Source organism: Muntiacus reevesi, chromosome X (assembly GCF_963930625.1).
Source record: "Muntiacus reevesi chromosome X, mMunRee1.1, whole genome shotgun sequence".
Taxonomy (NCBI): Eukaryota; Metazoa; Chordata; class Mammalia; order Artiodactyla; family Cervidae; genus Muntiacus; species Muntiacus reevesi.
This window is the reverse complement of record NC_089271.1, coordinates 97,041,708-97,050,019: the sequence shown is the minus strand read 5'-3', so window position 1 is coordinate 97,050,019 and position 8,312 is coordinate 97,041,708.

Here is an 8,312-nt window from a genome sequence, read left to right as displayed (position 1 = left end):
GCTTCAGAGGGGGACATGGTTATATAGCATCACCAAATCAATGGGCATGAATTTGAGCAAACTCCGCGAGATAGCGTAGGACAGAGGAGCCTGGTGTGCTGCAATCCACGGGATTACAAGGAGTCAGACAAGACTTAGCAACTGAATAACAATAAATGGCCACATAAGAAAGTTCCTTCTTTATGTTCTAGAAGTGCCAAGGCATATAGACAACAAAAATGGGTAATTACATACATGTTTGTTTTTGAGTAAGAATCTTTAGTCAGACTTAGGTTTAATGGAGTTGTCAAAGAACAGAGGCTCTGAATCCAGCCAGCCTGGATTTCAATCCTGACTCTGCCACTTGCTGGCTATGTGACCTTGTGTAAGCTTTCAACCTCTCTATTCCTCAGTTCCGTCATCTATAAACCACAGATAGCAATAGTACCTAACTCATGGGGCAGTTATGAGGACAAAACCAGGTGATATCTGTAAAGCACATTCAACAGCACCTGGCACATAGTAAATGCCAAGTGAGTGCTTATTAAATCAGCAAATTCTGACCTCACCAGACACTGCTGTGTAGGATTTTGTCATTCAGCTCGGTAAATGGAACTTGGGAAGTTTGTAAAACAGGGCTAAAACTTGTGCTCCACTGAGCTGTGATGAACTTGAAACACTAGGCCTTGTGGAAAGCATGCTGTATGGTTATCCTTAATGGAGGCCTGGAAACCCTCGGATCCTTCCATGCTCCAGAGTTTGCTATTGCACCTCTTGAGTGTTTTTACTGTTTCTGCAACCACCCAGTGGTCAATTCTGTGAAGTCCCTTAACATCCTGAATGTAGTCCATGAATACACCGGCTTATTGCAGGATGCATAAATACATCATAATAACAATGGTAACTGCCTATCATTACACTGCAGGTTATACAGTACATCATGGAGATGATCTTATTTGCTAAAACAAGCAACAGGGCACAATAGACTTGAGATTCTGGCTTTTGACTGAGCCGGAGCCAAATAAATACATTGGGAGCTCTATTCCTAGAGTTTTTGGCAGAACACATGGATGGCCTCCCTTCCCAAGACTTAAGCCTGTATTAGCTAAACTGCAGGGTATAACTTGCGTTTCACTGTCCCTGTCATCTCTGCTGCCATTTCAGATCACAGAGGTCACAGTAATGTTTTGAAACCAGATGTTTGCTATTCCTTAGCCTCTTCTCATTTAAATAAATAAGTAGCAGTAGATCAACATCCTGACATGTGCTACTCATCCCCAAACACTCATTTATGCCTTTTCTACCACCCTCTCATGCTGGAATCAAGATTGCTGGGAGAAATATCAATAACTTCAGATATGCAGATGACACCACCCTTATGGCAGAAAGTGAAGAAAAACTGAAGAGTCTCTTGATGAAAGTGAAAGAGGAGAGTGAGAAAGTTGGCTTAAAGCTCAACTTTTTTGGCCTAAAGCTCAAAGATTCAGAACACTAAGATCATGGCCTCCAGTCCCATCCCTCTACAGCAACTAGAGAGGGAAACAGTGGAAACAGTGGCTGACTGTATTTTTTTGAGGCTCCAAAATCACTGCAGATGGTGACTGCAGCCATGAAATTAAAAGACACTTACTCCTTGGAAGGAAAGTTGTGACTAACCTAGGGAGCATATTAAAAAGCAGAGACATTACTTTGCCAACAAAGGTCCGCCTAGTCAAGGCTATGGTTTTTCCAGTAGTCACATATGGATGTGAGAGTTGGACTGTAAAGAAACCTGAGTGCCCAATAATTGATGCTTTTGAACTGTGATGTTGGAGAAGACTCTTGAGGAGATCCAACCAGTCCATCCTAAAGGAGATCAGTCCTGAGTGTTCACTAGAAGGACTGATGTTGAAGTTGGAACTCCAACAATTTGGCCACCTGATGCAAAGAGCTGACTCATTTGAAAAGACTCTGATGCTGGGAAAGATTGAGTGCAGGAGAAGGGGACGACAAAGGATGAGAGGGTTGGATGGCATCACCGACTCAATGGACATGAGTTTGTGTAAACTCTGGGAGCTGGTGACGGACAGGGAGGCCTGGCATGCTGCAGTCCATGGGGTCACAGTCAGACAGAATTGAGGGACTGAACTGTATTGACCTGAACATCCTTCTCATGGGCATGTGCTTTTGTTGGCCATCAAACACATCCTGCTGCTATAGCAGAGGTAACTGGGAGCCTTGGTCCAAGTGGGAAATTCATATCTACAAGAATATTCATTGTTTGTGATCAGCTTCTAATTAGTTCCATCATTTCTGTGCTCTTCTGAGCCCACCTCTGTGTTTTTCCATATGTCTGCTTCCCTGGTACCTGAAGATGCATGTTGCTTTCCAGCACTGGTGGTCAGTAGCCCAGGGTAGAAAAATAACCCAGCGCCTGCACAGACAGTTCCCTACAGGGACGGAGCGCCAGCGAGATGAGCCAGACAGGCAGCTTCCTGTGATGCTTTCAGAAAAACAGCTCTTTGTAGGGGCCACTTCTGTTATAGGGACCCCAAACAAGTTGCTTTAAAATTAGTTGTGAATACATTAAAACTGCCATTACTCAAAATTGCCCAGTGTCTCAAGAAACTTTGCAAGCCTTGCCGTGGGGCTTAATTCCTGAATCATGTCAAGAGCTGCCACACTTCCAGGCACGTGGGAGGTAGCCAATCAACTGTGACCCAATTTCCTGGGAGATGTCAGGCTGGTGGAGAAGCTGAAGGATTCAAGGGCATGTTAGTAGGTTTGTCCACACTTGTGTACACACTTGTGTTTTCACTTGTAACATAATGGAAACTCCTCCTTCCGTTTTCCCTGCCACCTTTGCTTTTAAATGTATATGATGTTGAACCTGGAAAGGCCCTGAGGGATTGTATATGGCAAGAAAAGTTATCTTGGTCGTCCTAGTTTATTCTAGATTATTCTGGTTACTCTGGTCCTCCATGAATGACTCTCTCTGACTTCTCTGATCTAATCTTCAGATAGTCTGCTGCTCACTCCTGATACATGTATATCAATACCATTGTACCAGGGTATACCAGTATATTGGTATATACCAGTGTACCAATTTATACAGATGTAAACCCAAATGTACACTAATTGATGAATAAATAGAATGTGTATCTATGCAGGGCTTTCCAGATAGCTCAGTTGCTCAATGACTTATTATTCAACTGTTAGAAAAGAATGAACTAATAACCTAAGGGGAAAAAAGAAGGAAGTACTGATACTTGTTCCAACTGGAACCAACCTTTAGCTAATTGAATGGGTTAGGTTCCAGAGAATGGCTTTTCTTTCTAGAGAAGGATGTGAAGGGTAATTTGTAGCTAGTTATTTTCTAGAAGGGGATTCAGATGTTGGGTAGGGCTTGGAAGTAGAGGTATATATACACTCACACACACATGAAAGTTTCTCTCTGGTTGAGCTTACTGGTGCAACACCTAGAGGAGGGATGTAACATTTTAAAAGGACAACTTTTGGAAGGATATGAAAAAAGTGCAACCCATGGCTTTAGTCGTTTGCTTGTCTCTGATAAAAGCTGAAACTCACCTACAGCCTCCAATCCATGACAGGGCAGGAGCATTCCCAGTGTTCTTGCTGTTCAGGCTGAAGGGATGTAGCAAAATGGCAGGTATTCCAAAGCCCTTGTGAGGCATCTGCTGACTGGTTATCAGCTGCAGTGTCAAGAGTAACATCAGCATCCCAAACACGAGGGTCCCTGGCACTCATCATGTGTGTTAACTTCCCTGAACAAGCACCAGCAGATGGTAGGGGAGGCCAGGCTTGGATCAACACTCTAGGGTGGTAACACCTGTTCAGGGTTTGGGAAGGGGGAGTTGAAGTTCTAAGCTCACTGACCTGCTTCAGAGATTCAAATCTGCTGTTTGATGCTGCAAGACACAAGTTCATTCTCAAGGAGGAATTGGAAGAAAGGAAAATCCATAGTCCATGTCACACAGCAAGGTTTGAACACGCGGTTGGAATTGCTTCAGAGACTGAGTTAGTAGTGGGGGAGGCTCTGGTTTGCACAGTCAGGCAGGGACCTGCTTGTGTGTACAAGCTGACTCTCACACATATTCTGGTCAATCTGCCCTGGGCTCTGCGTAGGCCCCATCTATGGGGACAAATACCTTTGCCAAGTGAGAACAAAGGCAGTGGCCTCTACAGAAATGAAAGCTACAAGTAAAGCCTCAAGAGGTATAACTAGGCTACTGCTCTCTGAGCCATTCCCTTGGTTGGACACATTGGGTGGTAGGATAAGAGGAAGGAAAATAAGGATGGCAATGTTATCAGGAGCCAGAAACATAGGCTTAGGGAACCGCCTTTTCCCCAGAGCCACTGACATGTTAAGTGGCCTCTTACCCGACTAGGCTGGCCAAGACTGGATTGGCTTTGGTCTCCTGTCTTTTTCCCACCCACGCCAGTACCTGAGCCTCCACACTCATCCAACCACCAATGTCCACCAATTCTAAGTCAGAGATGTCTCGACCCCGCTTTCTCCTATGCGCCATGGTCTGAATTCAGGCCCTCGTTATTTCTGGTCTTCTAACTGCTGTCTACTCCCAGGACCTCAAATCTGCCTTCCACACTGCTGATGAGGAACTATCTAGGAGCACTGGCAGGAACACTGAGATAGGCTCTGGGCTTTCTGTAGGTAAGGGGAGGAAGTCTCCAGTTCAAAAGCAACCCACATCAGCACTGTTGGACAGCCAATCTGGCATTCCACCCTGCAGCCTAAGGGGCAGAACAAGAGGCACGGAGCTGGCTGGCACTCCCGGAGGAAGTGGACTCTCAAGACATGGGCCACGCAGAAATGTGGGCCTTGCACCTCCTCTGCCCTGTATGGAAATACCCAGTGCTTCCCACCTGACTCTTGAAAAACAGTCTTTGCACTTCATGTAACATCTTTCTTCAGAGGATTTCACAAAAGAAGCTCAAAGCAATCTGCTCATAGACCTGGTTCGCAGGCATCCCTTCCCCAGCAGTGTCTGAGGGCAGAAGGAGAGGACAGGGGAGCAGGGCCCTAGCACTTACTTGGGAGAGTTTCTTCTGCTTGGGAATTCTTTTCTGGTCCTCTGAAATCTAACATAGAATCCCATTTAATATGAAGAATATAAATGAATAGCACTGTGCGTTTGAGCGGGAGACTGAGAACAGGGTGGGGAATGGGGCGCAAAGAAAGGCAGGAAACAGAAGGACTGAATGGTTAACAGTGCTACCTCTTCTGGGAAGCAGGATGGGGGTGGGCTGTGTGGAATGATTGCTCCTTTCAGTTCTGGGCTATATGATTTGTTGTTGTTGTTGTTGTTGTCAAAAAAGTATTTTTTTTTTTCATTTATTTTTATTAGTTGGAGGCTAATTACTTTACAATATTGTAGTGGTTTTTCTCATACATTGACATGAATCAGTCATGGATTTACATGTATTCCCCATCCCGATCCGCCCTCCCACCTCCCTCTCCACCCGATCCCTCTGGGTCTTCCCAGTGCACCAGGCCCGAGTACTTGTCTCATGCATCCCACCTGGGCTGGTGATCTATTCCACCATAGATAATATGTTACTCAGCCATTAAAAAGAATTCATTTGAATCAGTTCTAATGAGATGGATGAAACTGGAACCCATTATACAGAGTGAAGTAAGCCAGAATTATAAAGACCATTACAGTATACTAACACATATATGTGGAATTTAGAAAGATGGTAATGATAACCCTATATGCAAAACATAAAAAGAGACACAGATGAACAGAACAGACTTTTGGACTCTGTGGGAGAAAGCGAGGGTGGGATGTTTCAAGAGAACAGCATCAAAACATGTATATTATCAAGAAAGTATTTTTATTGCTCGGGTGATGTAAAAAAAATACAATCTCTTTTTAACGTAAAGTATCATGAATACTGGTGAAAAATGTAATGAAGCATTATCGTGGGCCAGTAAATCAATACCATGCAAATCTCAAACTGCTAAAATATTAAACATTAATGAACATTTATTTTGAATATAAATATAAATGAATATTGCTCTTGCTACTTCAAAGCAAGCTTTAGATCCTGGTTTTCTTGAACTTAAAGACATGGAAAGGAAAATATTTTTAGTATTAGGTTATCAATAGAAGGTACTCATATCTTGCTTGTAGGGGCAGCTACAGAGCTTAATGTGTTTGTCAAAACTTAGCAGTGTACGGGGAATATAGTGAATTTTACTCCATGTAACTTATGCCCCCCAAATAAGTAAAAGAATAGGTTATCATTAGAGGATGGTTGGCTGTCCACAAGTAACTGCCACTGCTAATTGCAGATTTTCTGCATGTAAGACTGTTTATCAGTTTAAATATATTATTTCAAGTAATCCCCTCAATAAGTGTGACATCAATGGGTCATTAATTTCCATTTACAGATAAAATAATAGATGCGTGGAGATGTACTGTGAGCAATGACACAGCTGGCAATCAGCTGGTCTGGGACAGGAATCCAGCTCTCACACCATGCACCTGCACCGCCCTACACATATCCATCCAGAGTGCCCATTGGTGATGCCATACTCCTTCCTGCTGGACATCCTTGGCCTCTCCAGGGAAAATCTGGGGTGAACTCCCTTCAAGTCACTGTTCAACCGTGTCTTTGGGTCCGCCTTCATGTCTGAGTGATGCCAAGGCCACCAAAGGCAGCAGCCTTGCACTCCCTGCCCACATTCCCACATACTTCTCCCAGAGCAGCTTTAGTGGATGATGCCCCAGTGTCCACCTGGTCAAGTTCCAAATAACCATCTGCCCACAGATGGGACCCACCCCATCGGAAGAGCAAAGCTAGAAGGATTGATCTAAGTAGCATGGTCCAGCCTCTATTACTCCATGTCCACCAAAGAATTCATCCCTGGTGCACCATATAATCTCCAGGGTCGAGCTCAGCCCCAGTGTCAGGAACCTCTTTGTGGGACTGAACCTCATGTGAGGCAACTCAGGACACAGGAGCGATGTGTCCAATCACGATTTGTTTGCTGGTGCGTAGGCTCAAGCAACTCCGGTGTTCTACTTGCAGGAGGGAAGAAAGCCCATCAATGCCAGGGACAAGCAAGGGCAGTGTGGAAAGCCAATGGTGTGGGGGGTGGGTACAGGAGGGCCCTGGCCACCAAAAGTTCCCCCACTGGCCTTCAGTCACTTGCTGCTCAGACACAGAACCCAACAGCAGAGTGGGAGGGGTAGTGAAGTGACTCTATGCACCTGCCAGGAGCTAGAAAGGGGAGCAGGTACTGGGGCTGGGGACAGGGGTTGGTGGGGGCAGAATTCAGAGAAGAGCAACAGACCCCGGGAAGGGTACAAGCTTGGGAGAAGGCCCAGGCGCCCTGGGAAGGTCATGAGAGAGGGGGGCTCGGGGCCTGCAGAGGGACGAGGAGTGCTGGCCAGTGGCCTATGAGTTTTTGAAGACAGACGGTGGGCTTCTCCAGTGTCTGGAGAAAGCTGCAGAGTGTGGGGACAGAAGAGGATGCAGGGCTGTGGTGGGGAGTTGGGGCAATAAGCAGATTTCAGAGATGGGGAGAGGGCCTCAAGGCTTGGGAGAGGGAAGAGTGTTCCACGGAAGAGAGGGGGTTCCGGGGAGAGGGCTCAGGATCAGAGGATCAGGATGGAGCCACAGGGTCTTGTGAAGAACTGGAGTCCTGGGGATTTCCAAGAGGACTCCAGGGGTCCAGGGAGGTCAACGGGGTCCAGGGAATGGGTGCTGAGCTTAAGATAGGGCACTAGGGTCTTGGGAAGGAATTCAGAAACAAGGGAAGGGCAGGCGCTCTCAGGAGGAAGAAGCACGAGGTCGGAGATGGGAGCACCCAGAGTACAGGGAGGGATGCGGGACTGGGAGAGGGCTTGGGGTCCTGGGGAGCAACACAGAACCCATAGGAAGAGCGTGGGGTCTTGGGAAGAGATGCAGATTCCAGGGATGAATGCGAGTCGAAGGGCTGGGGCCTCAGGGGGCTGAGGCAGTGCTTTACCTGCTTCAGATGGGGTCATTGTCCAGGTCCCGGCAAATGCACCACAGGTTCACGTAGAGGATGAGAAGGATAGCGAAGAGGAAAAGAGCCACGAAGATGGCCTTGGTCACGGGAGAGACCAGGGTCTGCATGGTCCCCCCGAGGGGGGCACCGTGGGGTCCTGGAGGAGGGGCAGCAAAGAGAGCAGTGCGGGCTGCCACCTGCACCCATGGAGAGACGCCCTGACAGGGAGGAAACTTCTGTGGGCCAGCATCCCTGGGGCACCTGCGTGCTTGGGGCCAAGGACTTGCCTGGTCTGGCAGAGACATCGGGTCCCCTGGACCCCCAGCCCCCA